This window comes from Mustela erminea, chromosome 6, assembly GCF_009829155.1.
Source record: "Mustela erminea isolate mMusErm1 chromosome 6, mMusErm1.Pri, whole genome shotgun sequence".
NCBI classification, from domain to species: domain Eukaryota; kingdom Metazoa; phylum Chordata; class Mammalia; order Carnivora; family Mustelidae; genus Mustela; species Mustela erminea.
The window spans coordinates 5,863,766-5,883,412 of record NC_045619.1 but is presented as its reverse complement, the minus strand read 5'-3'; the positions used below and the strand labels follow the sequence as shown (position 1 = coordinate 5,883,412).

The 19,647-nt window shown below is 47.8% G+C and overlaps 1 protein-coding gene across 4 annotated transcripts in view; it reads right to left on the bottom strand.

The window, feature by feature from the left end:
* Positions 1–19,647, bottom strand: part of PACSIN2 (protein kinase C and casein kinase substrate in neurons 2) — a 134,917-nt gene that overhangs the window by 111,180 nt on the left and 4,090 nt on the right. The window lies entirely within an intron of this gene.

Sequence of the window (19,647 nt, the reverse complement as noted above, 5' to 3'; positions counted from 1 at the left end):
AACAGACCCATACACTGCCCAATGTGCTAACAAGTGTTTGTCTCTGGGAAAATTATTAACAAGATAACTCACTAAAATGGAATCAGGAAGTCGGGGGGGGGGCGCCCAAGTCCTACCTCTGGTTAGTCAACTGTAGGCCCAACAGAAAGATATGGACTTGACCTTGCAGAGATTTGACCTTGCATACATACCACTCTACTACTCCGGTGGGAGGAAGAGATGCTTTCCTTATCCCTCCGTTAAGGGCTCAGCCAATGAAAAACCACCATACTTCCAACCTCCACACTCCACTCCAGGGGACTTTTAGTTTATAACAACCTTCCCGATTTACTCCTTTCTCCTTAAAAAAGTTTACCTCTCCTTCGTTCCCTGGACTTGCCTATTATTTTGCCAAAGATTGTTTGTTACAAATTGCAATTCTCTTATTCCCGAATAAACACATCTTTTGCTGGTAAAATAACTGGGAGTTTTTAATCTTTTTTTTTTTTTTAAAGATTTTATTTATTTATTTGACAGAGAGAGATCACAAGTAGGCAGAGAGGGAGAGAGAGGAGGAAGCAGGCTCCCTGCCGAGCAGAGAGCCCGATGCGGGACTCGATCCCAGGACCCTGAGATCATGACCTGAGCCGAAGACAGCGGCTCAACCCACTGAGCCACCCAGGCACCCTTGGGAGTTTTTAATTTTTAAAGTTAACGTCCTCAAACCTATTTATGCCAACTGCACCTATAAGTATATATGTATAAAAATAAGCATTTATATATGGATATACATATATACGGATTTATATGAGTATGCATAAACACACTTAACTATATAAACCCATGAAATAATTACACAGTTGTTTCTATGAAAAATTACAATTAGCTAATTTTTTTAACTTTTATAAACCTACATAAATTACAGGTGTATTCACCCAAAGGATTGGGTGAAAATTTGTAAAACTCTAGAATATAGCAACTCAAGCTGCTTCACCCATCATTATTAGTTCTCAATCCTCTTCAAGCAAAACCTGAAAATGGAAGGCAATAGATTATGGCTATGGTTTATGCAAGAAAATAAGGGATAATTCTGATCCACAGATTCAAAATAAAAGAAAAGGTCAATAAAAGACTGGCACATCAGATACACTGATTTTTTAAGTTAAAAATAAAATGCCTACATTATGTACTGTTCTGTATTATTCCTGCTTCATCCAGCCTGTTCAGTTAGCTGACCAGTGGCCTGTCCCAGTCTCAGAAGACAAATGCTGAGGGCCCACTGGTCAAATGTCACGTCAAGTACTAGCCCCCATGCAGCCTCACAGGAAATAAACTGGGAGACTCGGCCGGAGAAGGTGCACACAGCCTACGGAGCACAGCACCGAGCAGAGCATTAAACACATTCTTCCCACCATCAATGAAAACAGAACATCTATGTAATTTGTTTAAAGACCAGTAAAATTAATAAAAGTAGCTAATTCAAAATTCTCAATTTCCAATCTGGAAGAAAAGCCAAGGGCTTCCCTGAAGGCACTGTGATGCTGGTATTTGCCTAAGAACACGGCTCCAGCTTGCGCTCACCCATCTCCCCAGACTGAACCTGGGGATGCAGAGAACTCACCCGCCAGGGACAAAAGCACAGTGGCTGACCCAGGACAGCTGGGTAGCTCCACCTGACAAGAAGACGGCTCCAAGTGGAAAAACCACTCCCTTTATTTGGTGCTTCAGGGCATCCGGGAATCAAGAGCAAAGTCAAGCAGAAGGAAATGGAAATTAAATGTCTCTTACCTCACCTGTGCCAAGATGTTGCAAAGCTGTGGCCTAATTTGACTGTTACAACCTGGAGGAAAGGCTGAACACCTCCCCATTACAGAGGCACATTGGCGCATCAACAATGCCACCCATTTAATGACAACGAGGGTGTACAGCCAAGCGGTTATGACTGACGACTCCAAAAGAGGCAAATCCTTGCCCAAAAAAAGCAAGGGGGGGCGGGGGAATAGTTGGAAAACAGAAGTAGGGCCAACACTTCATTTTCCTTATACTAAATTAAATCCTAAAAATGGATATACGTTGGTTTGTTTGTTAAGGTAACAAAAGTCAGGGAAGCCGGCTGCTTCCTATAAAAAATGAAATCAGGAAGTGAGCGGGAACAACATGACCGGAGAGAAGCCCTCTCTCTCAAAAGCACACCCCTCAGAACGGGGCGCTCGTGCCCAGAGCTACTTCTATGGGCTCCGCACTCCACCCATCAGGGCCTGAAGATGCAGGTGCACTCGGAGGCCCCATGGTGCTAACTCTTGGTCCCCTCCCCAAACCCTGACCACATCCAGACCCAGTTCCGAGGCTCAGCAGGGTCACCCTTTACTAGCCAGCACCCCCAACCAGCCACACCAGCCATTAGCCCTCAGCCAACCCCTCAGAAGGACCCACCTGGTTTTTTAAACACTTGGGAACATAAACAAATGAGTACAATGAATCACACACACACACACCAGCCATCCAGCCTCAACTGACTGTAACCTGTGCCGGCTTCTGCACCACATCATATTCTGGAGGAAGAGTTAAGTTGGAAAAAAAAATCCTTGTAATCTGGCAACTGCCTCCACCCTACCCCTAGCCCCATTCACTAAGCAAACCAGGTTCCCGCCCCAGGCCCCACAGCCCAATCTCCACTCCAAGCAACTCCACCCCCACCCCAACCCCCACCACGCCCCGCCTCACCACAGGAATGTAGGACTAACTTAGCCACTAAGGGTACGTGGAGAGCCGCTGGCTGCCTGTCTCCACGACCACAACACCAGCGCAAAGGACACATCAAGGTCACCTTGACTGAGCCTTGGAATCCGGCCTACTGCCAATGTCCAGAGGCAGGAGGCTGGAGCTATCATTTCAAAATTGATGATTCTCTCGCTCTGTAATCCTGATCAAGCCACCCCACGTCCATTTCCCTTTTCCTAGAATTAATACAGAAAAATAAGTATTTGACAAAGGAGAGACATGAAAAGAAGACCAAGAGCTCCACTGGGAGATGGAAAAGAAGGAAATGATCGCTAGCAAAAGAGAACTTTCCCAGTGGAAAAGAAAAAGCAATCCAAACTAAGCAAAACAATGCTGCTGCTGTAAGCCACAAAGCTCAGCCACAGAAGTGGTCAGCAAGTCCGGCAGCCACCCCGGTTATTCAGGAAAGAGCAGTGGCCACCCAGCTGAAACGTCCACAAGCATAAATCAAGGGCAGCATCAGTGCAGCTCAACAAATTGAAAAGAGCCACCTTGGTGCCCAGTCCCCTTTCCAGCCGTGCTACCGTGAAGCCGCTAGCTCCTGGTCCCATGGCATCTCCGATGCTGCACCTTGACTGCCTGTGCACACCACACGTTCATGGAGGCCCCAGGCTGGGGAGCGTCTGCAGCTCTACCCCCGCCTCAGTCCCGGCAGACCAGGCCAGAGCCATGTACTTCATAGCATTTAGATGAGCTCAGGACACACCACTGACACCCCAAGGCGGAACGATGTGTGAGCAGAGGCCACAAGCCCACGTCCCCAGCTACCCTCACTGCTCTCTGCAGCCTGGCATGGACCCACTGGACACAGAGAGAGGAGTCTATGCCACGGGGCTCCAGAGTGTGGCACATCTACAAAGCCCACAGCATGGGTGAAAGACCAAGAGAGACTGGCTTTCAGTCCTGGATCCACACTTACCAGCGACAGGACCATGAACACATACCTTTCCCTCTCTGGAGCTGTTTCCTCTATATGTAAAAAGGAGGTAACAGTATTGGCCTCGAAGCACCAAGTGCGAGTTGACTGGAAAGCATGGAAGCACCTGCCACGTGGTGGGTGCTGGACCACAGACACACTGGGATGGAAGGGCTGGCTGGCTCACCATAGAGAAAGACTCTAACTCAAGCCCCTAGATGACATTCCTAAATGCAGCCGGCGTTTCCCCTCAGGGACCTCACTGGCCACCTACTGTGGTGGTTCAAGACCACTCTGAGTTCAGGAACAACACCTACCCACCCCCACTGGTGCCATGTTCAGAAGTTAGGCATGTGCCAAGAACAGGAGTGGACCACAGCCCAATAAAACTTGAACTCATTTTCATAAAGATATAACCTAACCTTCTATACCTCCCTCCACCGTCTCCCCCTCCAAATAAAAAAGCAGACAAGTGAGACCGAGGATTCCGGCCTCCTAGTAACTCAAGGGGAAAACACATTCTGCAATGAGCTGGAAATTTAATTCAAAGGTTCCTATCTCACAAACCCCTACGAATCTAGCCTCAGCACTCGCTGGCCAGAAGTCGAGCTGCTCCTAGAACCACAGCAGCTCAGGAGTAAACTCATGTAGTCACGGCGTGTGGACTAGAGTGAAATGCAGCAAAACATTTCTAAATAACTCTCGTACTAAAATAAACCCAGTTAATGTTTCTTTTTTTTTTTTTTAAGATTTTATTTATTTATTTGACAGAGAGAAATCACAAGTAGATGGAGAGGCAGGCAGAGAAAGAGAGAGGGAAGCAGGCTCCCTGCTGAGCAGAGAGCCCGATGCGGGACTCGATCCCAGGACCCTGAGATCATGACCTGAGCCGAAGGCAGCGGCCTAACCCACCGAGCCACCCAGGCATCCCCCAGTTAATGTTTCTTATCAGACTTCCTTCTCTTTCAAAGAGAGACACCAAACTACTCTTAATCCATGTTGGCTCTAAAGCTCCAAAGAAGCATTTTCAAAAATTCAAATTATTTACTGAGTCTGCATAAAAATTATGCCATTACACACATTTGGAAGGGAAATGCACATATTTAAATCCATGATCTAAAAAACAGTCAAAAAAACTGTTGTGCTTCTTAACACAATAGAAAACTCATTCTCCAAGAGGAAAGAAAAAAGATCTATGTAAGCCTGGCTCAGGATTTAAAGGAATCATTGAGTGATGGTTTTTAAATATACCTAATTTCTGCAGTGAGTCCATGTTACTTTCCCTACTAAGGTGGCCCTGACAACTGAGGGTCCACATATTACTCATGCCACACTCATTCATCCCACACACGTCTACGTGCCTATTACACACCAGCACAGACCTAAGAACCGTGGATTCCAATATAAAAGACAGTCCCTGCCTCCATGGCCCTGAGCTCCCAGCCCAGCAGAGCAGCCGGCAATCATACCATATGTGAGATACACTGGGACAGGTAAGAGCCTTGTACTCTGCAGGACCAGGGTTGGGGGATGGGGGTAAAAGTAGTGTTGAGTTTTGAAGGCTGAGGAGGAGTTCAGCAGGCAAAGACGGAAGATAGGGCATTTGCAGCAGAGGTAACAGATCTATGGAAAGGGAGAAACACACAAAACTCAAATGGGGCAAGAGATAAGGTTGAAGGGGTGAGCAGGGGCCAGATCACAAGCTTGGACTTTATTGTGATGGCAACAGGGAGCCACTAAAAGAATTTTAATCTGGCCAAACAGCAGCCCAACTGCTCCCACTGCTGATAAAGAAATGAACACTCAGAAGAGAGCAACATAAACCACCCTTCCTATTTGGTTCAAAAGAGTTAATGAAAAATGTTAAACCAAATCCCTCCTCCAACATTCAGTAACGAACTGATAAGCATGGCCCAAAGACCTCTTACATCTGGTCACCTGCTCCGCACCTCTTTCCCCATCTGTAAAATGGGCTGTAGCCCTCCCAGAGGGCCGTTGAAAGGATTGCATGGGAAACATGCACACAGGACTCAGAGCCCAAGGAAAGCTCCACTGCTGTTGGGTGCTGGGGATGGTATCAGCAGTGCTCATTCTAGGAGCTTCAGAAGTGCCAGCAGTACGCAAGACCAAGGGCGCACAGGTCAAAAAGCTGGTGAAGATGACTTTCGGGCTGCCTGAGAAGCTGCCGCATAGCGGTACAAAGGTGAAGGCTGCCCCGACCCCTTTGCGCTGAAGGGAAAAGAAGAGCGAGCACCCACCCCTCGCATACACAGTGACAGAGCTGGGCTGAGAGGGCTCTAGTCTGAGGCAGCTCACAGGATTGCCATGGCCCCATTCACCTTTCCACGTCTCTAGCCTGGGCCCCACCTCCTCCAGCCAGGCACAGGCAGCTTACTGTCCCCTCATCAGTTTACAGCCGGCAGCCTCCACAACCACCTCTACACACGAGACACTGCCCAGAACCTACCCACCAGGAAGTCCTTAAAGGCTCTGTGCCGGGGGTTCTGGAAAACCCAGAATAGTGGAAGAGACCACAGGAGACCCCAGCACACTTCTCCCAGCCCCTCTCACACCTGAGCAGGTGAGAGGGCCCCTGCTGCCAAAGGGCTTAAGTCTCAAGTGAAATGAAAAAAAAGCAAGGCTGTGTGAGGCTGCTGAGAATTATAAACAGTCCCAAAGGGAGGAGATCTGTGGGCCTAGAACCACAATTCCCAGACCTTTGAAGATTTCACTAACTAAAAATCTTCCCCCAAATTTGGGGGGGCTTTTCAAAAAATAGTGCTGAAACAACCAGATTATCTATCCACATGTGAAAATACAAAGAGAATTCCATACCTTACACCGTACACAAAAAATAACTCTAGATGGATCACAGACCAAAATTAAAACGTAAAACTACAGAAAATATAAGAAAATATGCGTGACCCTGGATTAGGCAAAGATTTTAGCTATGACACCAACCAAAAAAATACAAACTGTACAACAGACTTCATCAAACTATTTCAACCTCTGCTCTTCAAAAGATACTGTTAAGAGAAGGAAAAGACAAACTACACATGGGAAGAAAATATTTACAAATCACATATTTGATAAAGGAATAAAGAATAAAGAATATCTCAAAAAAGAATCCAGAATAAAGAAATCTTAAAAGTATTAAAATAAGCAAACCAACTTCTTAAACAGACAAATGATTTGAATAGCTAGTTCACCAAGGAAGGTATACTGACCCAAATAAGCACAGGAAAAGATGGCCATATCATTAGTTATTAGGGAAATGCAAATTAAAGCCACAATAAGACATCACTACAGACCTACCAGAATGGCAGCAACTAAGGACAGCCCACAGCAAGTGTTGGAGAGGACACGCAAGAATTGGACCTCTCACACACTACTGGTGGGAGTGTGACATGGTACAACACTTTAGAAACACAGAAGAGCCTGGCAGTGTCTTAAAATGTTAAACATTATAGGGGCACCTGGATGGCTCCGTGGATTAAAGCCTCCGCCTTTGGCTTGGGTCATTGTACCGGGGTCCCGGGATCGAGCCCTGCATGGGGCTCTCTGCTCAGCAGGGAGCCTGCTTCCTTCTCTCTCTCTGCCTGCCTCTCTGCCTACTTGTGATCTGTCTGTTAAATAAATAAGTAAAATCTTAAAAAAAAAAAAAAAAGTTAAACATTATACCATCCAGCTATTCCACTCTGGTATTTACCCAAGAGAAATGAAAGCTTTTGGACATACAAAGACTTGTACACAGAAGTTCACTGAAGCTCTACTTGTAATAGGCCCAACCTACGAACAGCCCTAATGTCCATCAACAGGTTAATGAGTGAATGAACTGTGGCAGAAACACACACTAGATAAAAGAGAACGAAATCCTGATAGATGCTACAACATGGGTGAATCTCAAAACAATTTTGCTAAAAGAAACCACACTTAAACAAGTACATACTGTATGATTCCATTTCTATAAAATTCTAGGAAATACAAACTAGCTTACAAGGATGGAAAGCAGACCAGCAGGTGCCTAGGAGTGGCGAGAAGCACGCAACACAGTCCTCCTTTTTTCCTCACTTGGTGACCACACCATTTCAGACCAGCTTTTGTGACCCACTGGGCTGGGGATACTAAAGGCTGCGCAATCCTCAGACAGTTCCTGGGCTCATCTCCATCTCTAACCTGGCAGTTGCTCTTGGAAGGGAATCACCCCCGCTCCAGCAGCACTGGGGAAGTCAAGTGTACCGTGGGTCACTGCAACTGCGGCAGTGACCCAAGACACTGTGTCCTTCCCTCCTGGAGGACAAGAAGACACAAGAAGTATGTGCCCCCAAAGGTTCCTAGAGTGCTGCTTGGCTGCAGAAGAAGTGAAATACCCTGATTCTGAAAGAGATTTTTACCCCAAAGCCAGAGTATCTGTGTTTTGCTGCAAGAAGTTTCTTATGTCAACACTAAGCCTGTTCACTGGGGAATCTTCCAGGCTAATGTCCACTGAGCTAAAGTGGAAATAAAGTAAGAGCTCTAAAAAGACTATGATATACCCTGCGATCTTCTTACACTGTGCCACAATGCTAACAAAATCTAAAGGATCTCAATTAGCCAAACCCTAGAAGACTTTAGATAAAATGCAGCACTACAAGTGATCCTCACCATGTGCGACTGGTTTCGTGGTATGAACAGCTGAGAAGGAGACAACACCTCCCCAAACCCCAGCTGTCAAAGAGGGAGGGACCCCCCCACGCTCTGCAGGGCGCCATGGGCAGCGGAGACCGCAGGGCCAGACACACGCAGTAAGCATGGACTACGCTGTTTCAAGAAACCAAACGTACAGTGAATCCAGAGCAGCGCCGTGCACCGCGACACCCCCACATGTGACCGTGGGAACACTCCGGCTCGCACACCCAAGCTCCTTCTACGCATACACTACCTGTGCACAACCACCCTATGGCCCCCTCTCAGCATGAAGTGTGTGTACACAGAAGCCCAGTCCACCCTCAGAAGGACCCAGCGAGGGATGAGGCTGACACAGCTCCTACAGGTGGGCCGGGGAGAACCGCAGAGCCTCTGTCTCCACGCGAGATCTGCAAGGCGGATGCATAGCTTCTGGGCAGGCACAACCACTGCCTTTCAGAGAGCTTGCCCTGGGGGGAGAGTCCCATCAGAAGAGGGCCCCGGGGGAGGAGTCCCATGTGCCTGATCTAGGACGATCCTCCGTGCTGTGCGCGGGCTGCAGAGATACTCAACCCTGGCATGTAGTCATGTTTCCAAACAACTCTAAAGGGGCAGTTCTGTGTTTGGCATGAAGCTGTGGCAAGCCGGAGAAGGAAGCAGAGCTATAAAGTTATTAAATGTAAATATTTAAAGAACTAGCAGCTGTTGATGCCAGGAGGATGGCAGCTTGCAAACTTCCAGTCAGAATAATGGTTCTGTTATGTCAGAGCCCGAGTGAAGATCACAGATGCTACTCCATCCCACCCTCTACAGAGGATACAAACTTGAAAAGCAACTTATTCTGTCCATTGGGCAGTGCCTTTAAAGTTAAAATAAGAAAATAACTGTCTGATGTGGAAAATACCAGTATGCATGTAAATCTCCTTTTTTTTTTTTTTAAAGATTTTATTTATTTATTTGACAGACAGAGATCACAAGTAGGCAGAGAGGCAGGCAGAGAGAGAGAGGAGGAAGCAGGCTCCCTGCTGAGCAGAGAGCCCGATGCGGGACTCGATCCCAGGACCCCGAGATCATGACCTGAGCCGAAGGCAGCGGCTTAACCCACTGAGCCACCCAGGCGCCCCGTAAATCTCCTTTTTTAAAAAAGATTTTTTTTATTCATTTGAGACAGATACAGAAAGAGAGAGAGCATGAACAGGGGGAGAGGCAGAGAGAGAGGAGAAGCAGACTCCCCGCTGAGCCAGAAGCCCAGATGCACAGCTCCATCCCAGGACCCAGAGATCATGACCTGCGTCAACGGCAGAGGCTTAACCGTGTCAGCCCCCCAGGCGCCCCGGATCTCCTCCTTTAGGCCGAGCACTAAATGATGTGTGTCTCAAATGCCATTCAGGAGGCGACTGTTTGTGACCAAGGATAAGATTATACAATTTTGCTAACAATAAAAACGTATATATTTGTTGAATTCAAGTGTCCACACTGTCTACCATGTAGGGGCCTGAAAGCAGTCTCCACTCATGTTTCCATCCCTGAGCAAGGCAATCTGATGGGACAGGCAAAGGTTACATTTCTGACCACTAAGGGAACCAATCAGAGAAGGGAGGTGTTCAGGACAAAATGAGCATGCTTAGTTTTCCAGTGACATTTCTGCTGATGCCCTCAGGCCTAGCTTGCTCAATTCCACAACCCCAAGCTGCTCACTGATCGAATGCACACACCTCCCCAGCCTAGCTCTGAGGCCTGCCACTTAACCTAAGCCCAGCTTCCCACCTGCAAGATAAAGCTATCATAAGGATAAGTGTAATCACGCACGGAAAAGTAGGGCACTGCCACAAAATAAGCCTCCATAAATATTAAAGTTTTAAACATCATTATGATAATGACAAAGTAAAAAACCAGTTCAGGTAAGGCAACAACCTGCACCCTGCTGAGCCCTGAATAAAGCTTGGGTCACAGGCTGCTAAGGAATCATGCCTCCTGGTCAGTTACCAAAGGGCCTGCCCTGAAATTAAGTAGCCCCCTGCCATGGCACGCACCCAGGCAGGGCAGCTGAGCAGACGTTTCTCGGGAAGGAAAACAGGAAGTGTGGAAAAGACAAAGCGAAGCTAAGCACCCGTGCCTCTGGGGCTTGGTAGTCACCATCCAGCTTGGCTAAGAAGCTGCCAGGATGCCTGAGCCTTCAGAGCCTGCCAGAGCCTTCACCACACACACAACCAAAGGTTCAGCCGGTTGCCTAGGCAACGGCCAACCTAGGCACACTTACACATCTGTGGAAAGCGGGGCAAAGTACAATTCCCATACTTCGTGATACAAACACAGAAGGCCAAGCTCAGAGCAAAGCAGGAGTCTAAAATCTGGGTTTACTGACAGAATAAACTTGAGTGGGGAAGGACAGCGCCAAGCCAAGCCCCGCCGTGCCGGCAGCAAAACCCACTTTGTGTCTGAGAGGCAACACTCCTGTCACGCTTCTGTGTTGTGATCATTTCCTCTTACTTCTACCTCAGTGTAGTAACGTCTTGCTTTGTTGTGGACGTCAGCCTTTCTTCCCTAGGATAAGAGGAACCGAGAATAGAGTTTTTGTCCCCCCAGGGGCCAGAGAACTAAAGGGAAGCAGGCCCTGCCCACCCCAGAGACAGAGGATGTGATGGAGGCCCAGCAGGAGTCCCAGGGACAAGGCACTGAGGCCCAGCACTGCTTCCACCTGAGCCCCTCCTCATCCCTCATAAAACATGTTTTCTTCTGCAGACCCTGGAAAAGGAGCCCCCAGGAAAACAGGACTCCTCTCAGTCTCAGGGTGGATCCGGAAGGGACAGAAGAAGACGAAGAAGCCAGCCAGGCCACAGTGAAGGGACACTGTGAAGGGCAGGGCAGGACACAGCAACTTCCCAACAGAAAAAACAAACACAAAAACAAGGAGGGTAAGTACCAACATTAAAAACCTCCTAGAATGTTCTCTGAGATGATGGTCTTCTAACAACTAACAGCACCAGGAGCATCTGTGAGAGCAGCCTCTAGAAGATACACAAGGTAAAATCTGCAGGGTCGCTCGACCCCTGGGCTGTCCCGCCATACCGATGACCCTGGCAGCAACAACGTGGCACAATGTCCTTCCCAATACGCACACTGTAAACGAGGAAAAGAGAACAAGTTCAAAGAGATGCTGTGCTTCCGAGTATCAGGACCACTAGGTTGACGAAGAAATGCAACCACAAACATTTACAGCCTTGGGAATGTCGAACATGAGCTTGGGTGATTATAAACACAGTAGAAAGGCTTTTTCAAAGACTGTTTCTCACTTATGAAAAGAAAGCATCTAAGTAAAATGATATCCAGAAACCCAGAAAGGAAATGTGACTCATTTGAGAAAACCTCACTAAAGTTTCTTATCTCACAGACACTTGGAAGTTCTAGAGGCCAAGGCATGTTAACAAGAAAGAGTCCCTCAATACTTTCACCCATAAATATCAGAAAAATAAACCCAGAGCAACAGAGGAGGCATTCAAACCCTCTAAGATGCTCATATCCTTTAATCCAGGATTTCTATTTCGGAGAATTTATTCCCAGGAACTAATCTAATCACACAAATGAAGAAAGGAAAATAAACCTGTAAACTACAAATTCATCTACAACAGTAAAAAAAGTTGGAAATTACCTAAAATGGCCAGCAATAGGGAAATGGTTTAATCTTATTACACCCACAGGATTATGCAATCACTAAAGGTCTTGTTAAAGGCAACAGTAAAAACCCAGAAAATATCTTATAAAATATTTAACTGGATCTCAACAATACAATCCTAACAGCGAAACAGTGAAAAAGAAGCAGGCACGTGTGGTCAACGCTGGCTTCAGAGCCACTGTTCTGACAACCTGAACGACCTTGGACTAGGCACACTATCTCACTACCTGCAGAGTCCCTGCACTCCAACTAGTAACCTCAGAGGTACACAGAGGAAATGCACCTCCTGCCTCTTCTGAAGCCTGGAACAAAGCAGGCAACTAATGGGTGGCAGCTACTCCTTCTAAGGTACATTAAAAACCTCTCTATGCATGTGGAAGGTAAAACAAAAAAGAGTTCTTTATTCATTTTTCTTAAAGATTTTATTTATTTAGGGCGCCTGGGTGGCTCAGTGGGTTAAGCTGCTGCCTTCGGCTCAGGTCATGATCTCGGGGTCCTGGGATCGAGTCCCGCATCGGGCTCTCTGCTCAGCAGGGAGCCTGCTTCCCTCTCTCACTCTCTGCCTGCCTCTCTGCCTACTTGTGATCTCTGTCTGTCAAATAAATAAATAAAATAAATAAATAAATAAAAATAAAAATAAAAATAAAATTTTATTTATTTAACAGAGAGAGAGTGCACAAGTAGGCAGAGAGACAGGCGCGGGGGTGGGGGGTGAGGGGGAAGGGGTGGAGAGCAGGGGAGGGGGCGCGGGAAGCAGGCTTCCTGGTGAACAGAGAGCCTGACAGGGCACTTGATCCCAGGACCCTGAGATCACGACCTGAGCCAAAGGCAGAGGCTTAACCCACTAAGCCACCCAGGCGCCCCAAGAGCCTTTATTCAGAAAATTCTATGCTGCACCTTCAATATTTAAAAGAACTTAAAAAAAAAAAAATTAAAGAACTAAAAGACGAGAATGGGAGGAAAAGCCTTTCGACAATTACCACAAGCATAAAACAACCATCTGCTCTAATTTACCTCAACAACTGATCTTCAATTGATACCACAATGTCAACAAAATGTGAAGATCTTTCACAATTTTACACAGTGCAAAATGAATGCTCTACAGAAACATAATTTCTTCTCTTTCAAATCGCTGCTTTTGAACAGCTTATGACACCTTTCAAAATACAGCTAGTGGAAGGTAAGGAAAGGGCACAACTAAGCAGGGAGCTCTGGCCTCCCCAGGCATGCTGTGCCCCCTGCTCCCAGTTGGGAGCGGGACAGGCGCCGCGGAGACGATAGACAGGTGGCAGGTGGACGACAGCCACCGCCCTGGTCACACACCTAACAGCTGGGCTGTGGAGAAGCCTCTCCCTTTTCTGCCCCTATCTCCCTGCTCTGTAAACTGCTGCAAACTTTCAGGTTATCTTAACCAAGTTAGTGGCAGGCAGAGATCCTATCTTAAAAGACCACATAACTCTCCTCTTCTCTGAGGGGTGGGGAGGGACGATTAACGTTTAAGGTTTATTTTCATATGAGGGTGAGTGACTCAGAATCCACTTATTCAAGGAAGCAAGATAAGTGGCAAGAGCGTGGCTTCAGGGGTGCCTGGCTGGCTCAGCTGGTAGAGCATGCACCGCTTGATCTCAGGGTCGTGAGTTCAAGCCCCAGGTTGGGCATAGAGTTTACTTTAAAAAAAAAAAAAAGAATGTGGCTTCAGAGTCCAGTGGAAGGCCGCCTCTCGACCTTCTCCGTGGAAGATCATCGCATGACGGTGCCCTAGGAAGGTCATTTATCTCTCAGAACTTTCACTTACTTACGTGTAAAATGGAGTTAATGCTATCTTGCTCCAAGAATGAAATGAGCAGGAATGTAAAGCTTCTTATATGATCCCTCAGAAACCCCAGAACCCAGGGGCTTGACCCAGATGGTGACCCCCCCAGCCCTGACTGACCCCCACTGTCACAGGCCTCCTCACTGGCACCCGCCCAGACTCAGCTGATGATGCATTAGCTGGTGCGGACGTCACAGGTGCCACCTTAATTAAAACACTGTCACCACCAAGCTAAACAGCATCCCCGCAGGCCAGCTCCAGCCTCCAGCAACCAGTCAGCTACAAAACCCACTAATAAGGGCCTCAGAGGTCCGTGCGGGGAGCACAGCCTGCTCTGTGGCTCCTCTGAAGACCACAACTCACAGACTTGGCACACTCAGTTGGCGACAACATAATTGAGTACAATGGAACACATAGTTTAAAATATGAACATGTTGGGCTCCGGTGGCTCAGTCATTAAGAGTCTGCCTTTGGGGCGCCTGGGTGGCTCAGTGCATTAAGCCGCTGCCTTCGGCTCAGGTCATGATCCCAGGGTCCTGGGATCGAGCCCCGCATCAGGCTGTCTACTCCGCGGAGAGCCTGCTTCCTCCTCTCTCTCTCTGCCTGCCTCTCTGCCTACTTGTGATCTCTCTCTGTCAAATAAATAAATAAAATCTTTAAAAAAAAAAAAAAAAAAAAGAGTCTGCCTTTGGCTTGGGCCTTGATCCCAGGGTCGTGGGATCAAGCCCCACACTGGGCTCCCTGCTCGGCGGGAGGCCTGCTTCTCCCTCTCCCACTCCCCCTGTTTGTTTCCCTCTGGGTGTCTCTCTGTCAAATAAATAAATAAACTTAAAATATATATATATGAAAATGTTCACAAACCATGGTCTGGGCATCACTTAAAAATTTCATTCAATTGAGGGACGCCTGGGTGGCTCAGTTGGTTGGACGACTGCCTTCGGCTCAGGTCAGATCCTGGAGTCCTGGGATCGAGTCCCGCATCGGGCTCCCAGCAACATGGGGAGTCTGCTTCTCCCTTTGATTTCTCCTCGCTCATGCTCTCTCTCACTACCTCTCTCTCAATAAATAAATAAAAAAAATTTTCATTCAATTGAATAGGAAACTTCAAAACAGTAGGCGCAGTTCATTCTCTCTGTTAAAGACTGCAGGCAGGCGCCAGCCGGGGCCCCATACCTGGGCTCCCTGGAAGCCCAAATTAGGGTGGAGGCCCTTGTGGGGTCCTGGCCGGCTGGTCTCAGGCAAAACCACCAACCCTCCAGTCCCTCCTCTTCTCCTCTGAGCAAGAAAGAAGGGAGCCAACCAAAAGGGCTGGAAACAAAATGCAAGCTATGGGAAAGTTCTGGTGAACTGCAAATGCCTATACAACCAAGCCATTTTTATATACATTTATTTCCATTCTCAAATCAGGTTATTACTTACATACTATTTCTAAAAGTAAAAGGGTAATGGTGCAGTCTGGGAAACGAGGAGAAACTTTCCACAGTTCTGCAGCCTTAACTACCATCGCTGTCTGCATTCAGCTATCTTGAGCATGTGACCAGTGCACACAACCTGACAACTCACCTTCTCAAGTCCTGACATTTCTCACCACCGTGGCGTGAGCCATCACCACCCTCACGCGCCTCCAGTCACACGATTTCTCCAACCTAGAACATTCAACTTGGCCACAGAATCGCCAACCCTGAAGGAGCAAGGCTTCAGCGAGGCTGGGGTGCCCTCACGACCCGGAGGCGATAGGACCAGCCTAGGCCCTCAACCCAACAGGAAGGGCAGATGCAGAAAGGTGGCAAGAAGGCCTGGCAAGTGCCAGGATGGGAGGGAGGGGACTCCATGCAGGGCCGGTGGCCTCGCCCACATCAACAACCCCGCCATCACACTTATGACCCAGAGTCACCAAAGCAAGGTCCAAATAGACTACCTACACTTAGGCTGGAGGAAAGAACACACAGTAGGAGGATTTTCAATAGAACTAGATAACAGAACATCAAATTAAGCACTTGAATGGTACACTTTGCTTAATTAGCAAGTTCACTTAAGTAGACATTGTACTCTGAGCAATACTCAAGTTACTGAGCCAGCGCCATGGACCCAGCACAGGTGCTGACCTCTCAGGGTCCAGTACCCCACACTGCCCTCCCTCAGCTGGAGGACGAGGAGGCTGTCAACATCCCAGTTCTGAAGATGCTGAAGCATGTGGCCAAGGAAGGGCCACCCTGTTACCTAGTGGTAGAGGCGAACTCCAGCCGGGGCTGTGGGACTCTGAAACCATGTTACCTCCTACACCTTACTGCAATATGACCTTCCTCCTGGCAGTGAAAGTTACCTCCTGACTGCATGGATCTGTGACCAAAGACCACACGGGAAGGGCAGCAGAACCCAGGAACCACCGTGTTACCAATGAAAAACACAAACGCAGGCAAAGACACTGAGGCAAAACTGCTGCCAGTCCCACTCTGGAAGCCCCTCTCATTGGAGAGCGCAGCCACTGCTTCCTGGAAACTTCAGTGGTACTCTCCGAGCCTCCAGGGACACTGGCGATTGTTAAAATGAGCCCCGGGATCACCCCTTGCCGTCTGCATCCCGCCCCTCTCAACGGAGGTTTCCTCTCTGTGCAGAGACACAGACACCTGCTGTGTCCGCCCTGAAACAGCCCCTCTTGGACTCCGAACCAGGCATGCGAGGCAGGTTCCAGCCTGAAGCCTGCACCCAGCCTCCCCTCCTTCCACCTCAAGTGGCTCATCTCACACCAAGCCACTCGCACCCCCACATTCTTCACAGCTCTGCACCTCTGCCTGCCATTCTCCTTCCAGGCGTCACCAGCTCCAGAGACACCTGCCTGAAGGTCAGCTCTCTGCAGTGTTCTACCGCAGGCAGACCCTCCCACTTCTGTCCCCTCCCTCCATTTTGTACACACGCCCCTCTGCTACTGTCGCAATGAAATGTGATGGCTTCCAGGTCCACCTCCTGACTGAGCTGCCAATACAGAGCCCAAGAGTCGCCTTCATCTTGGGATCCCAGATCCCAAGGCCCTGTGGGCAGGGCCAGGTGCACTGCGCACACAGCAGCCAGGACGCCGCCCCTCCTTGGGCCCACCTTGCCCATGTCCCCAAACACTCTCAGCCCCAGGAGGGAAAGTAAAATAAAAAAACAAGCACTTCGGGGCGCCTGAGTGGCTCAGTGGGTTGAGCCGCTGCCTTCTGCTCAGGTCATGATCTCAGGGTCCTGGGATCGAGTCCCACATCAGGCTCTCTGCTCGGCGGGGAGCCTGCTTTCTCCTCTCTCTCTCTCTGTCTGCCTCTCTCCCTACTTGTGATCTCTCTCTGTCAAATAAATAAATAAAATCTTTAAAAAAAAAAAACAAGCACTTCGACACGGCAGACAATGGAGTTTCCAAGTGACAGCCCTGCCACTCTATCAATATCTCAATCACAGACAGGTAGCCCCTGGAAGAGAAGGGCCAACCTATGGATGCAAGTCTCCTGGTCAGAGTGAGGGCTTATAAAGACCAGCAGAGCTAATGAAGGAGACATTACGGCAGATCACATGTTTAACCAGACACTGTCCCTGCAAGGTGGCTGCAGCCTGGCGCTTACCCTTCGTCATGGGCCTTGCCCTCCAACAGCATCATTTCCTGACCAGGCTTCTACTTTTGGTAACTTCCAAATGCTCAGAATTCACTTCTGCCTTCAGCCTCCACCAATTCCTCTCTCTGGGGAGCAACGCATTTAAGGAAGCTGACACGTGGCATCGGGCTTTCGGTTCAGTATCAGGGAGACCATGTGTGTCTGCCTCGTTCTTGTGGGTATCCTAAAGAAATGCATCATGAAACAAACAAATCACCTGTTTCCATGTCTGGACAATGAATAACATAACAGGAAGACAGGAGACAGGACCACACAGAGACTCATACCACATTTGAGTGATACCTACTGTATACCATCCTATACTTCCATATCAGAGTATTCAAATCATCTTTACTATGAAGATTCTTTTCATCAGTAATAAATCACCTAACATCTGTGAGTCTTTAAAATTCCATGTTCTTTTGGATACATAAGCTCTTTACATAACTAAGACCCTGTGCTGTTAATAAACTGAAAAAAAAATCAGTCCCTTCCATATTCAGAATCTGCCCAGAAGGCCACAAGAAGCCACTGCTGGATAGTCATCATCATTGCCACAATCCACACCCGACTCCAAGCCCACCCAGCAGCTCACAGGCTGGGAGTCTCATCTGCAAGTACATATTTGGATGGAACAAGTCAAACATTTGGAGTTTTCACTTAACATTTATTTCACAAGTGTTTCAACTGCTAAGCAACTGAGAAGCAATCATTTCAATGTGTACTTTAATCAATAAACGTTAAACAAGTCTGCTCAAAACACCAAAGTCCTACAAATGTGAACCCTATGAAAAATATGGCAAGAAAAAATAACAAAAACAAAATAAGTGTCCTTTTGACAGTCAGGCAGAAAGGTGTTTAGTGATCCAAATTCAGACCAAGAAATAGCCCTTTCAGCAGATGAGCAAAGAGTTTCCTCTGTAAGTGACACATTCTGGGATATTTACACAGCCAAACAAAACTCGTAATGACAACCACCAAGGAAGCAAAACCTAATGGAAAAACCCCAAGCTGGCAACCAGGTGTCCCAGTTCTGGTCCCACTACAAGCCTCTCACCGGGGGATCCTACCAGAGTGGTGGCCAGTCCTGTATCCCTTTCTTCATCACAAGAAGGAATATCCATCACCACCCACGCCACTCAGAAATGTTTTAAGGACAAAAAAGATGAGAGGTGAAAAAGCTTTGGAATGTGTCCTCTATAAACACAAGTTACATTATTATTAGCTCAAAGATGACCGAGAAAATAGGATTATAGAATATCATCGGTGAGAGGGAGCTTAGAGATGGGGTGATCCCAGAGTCCTAAATCTGGCCCTGGCCTCTGAAACTGCATGCTTTCTGGAAAGGAGGTCACAATTTTTATCAGATTCTCAAAAGGTTAAGAACCTCTCGGCCCCTCATCCTACAAATATAAAAACTGAGACCCGGGGCACCCGGGTGGCTCAGTGTGGCTGTCTGCTCAGCAGGGAGTCTGCTTCCCTCTCTCTCTCTGCCTGCCTCTCTGCCTGCTTGTCATCTTTCTCTCTGTCAAATAAATAACTAAAGTCTTTAAAACAAACAAACTGAGACCCTAAGATACGTGACTGTTCTAGGCCTCAAGGTTAGTGAGAGGAAGGCTGGCCCAGGGCCCCTCCTCTCCAACCATGCTCCGCCCACCCCACCATACCAAATTTCTAGGGAGGACAAAAGTCACACAAATCTCAAACAGCCACAGAGTGTGTTACACAAGTCGTGGACGTGTGGTTGCTGAAGTCATAGCAAAGTTTCTATCCTCAGTCTTCTCAAGGCTTCCTGCTGAGGTCTTTGCTGGTTGAGACAGCTTTTCCTTCATTTCTGTAACCCCTTCTCTATCTAGTTTGGTGCCTGCAGCCAAGAAACACTCCTATAATTTTGATATGGAAATCTTTTAAAAGAAATTAAATACACATTAATGTATGTCAAATATTTCTCAATTAAAAAATAAAGATGGGGGGCACCTGGGTGTCTCAGTTGGTTAAGTATCTGCCTTAGGCTCAGGTCATTTGGGGGTCCTGGGATCGAGCCCTGTGTGGGGCTCTCTGCTCAGTGGAGAGCCTGCTTTTCCCTCTCCTGTGCCCCCTGCTTGTGTTCTCTCCCTCTCTCTAGTAAATAAAATCTTTTAAAAAATAAAAAAATTAAGACTTTGGGGCACCTGGCTGGCTCAGTCAGTGGAGCATG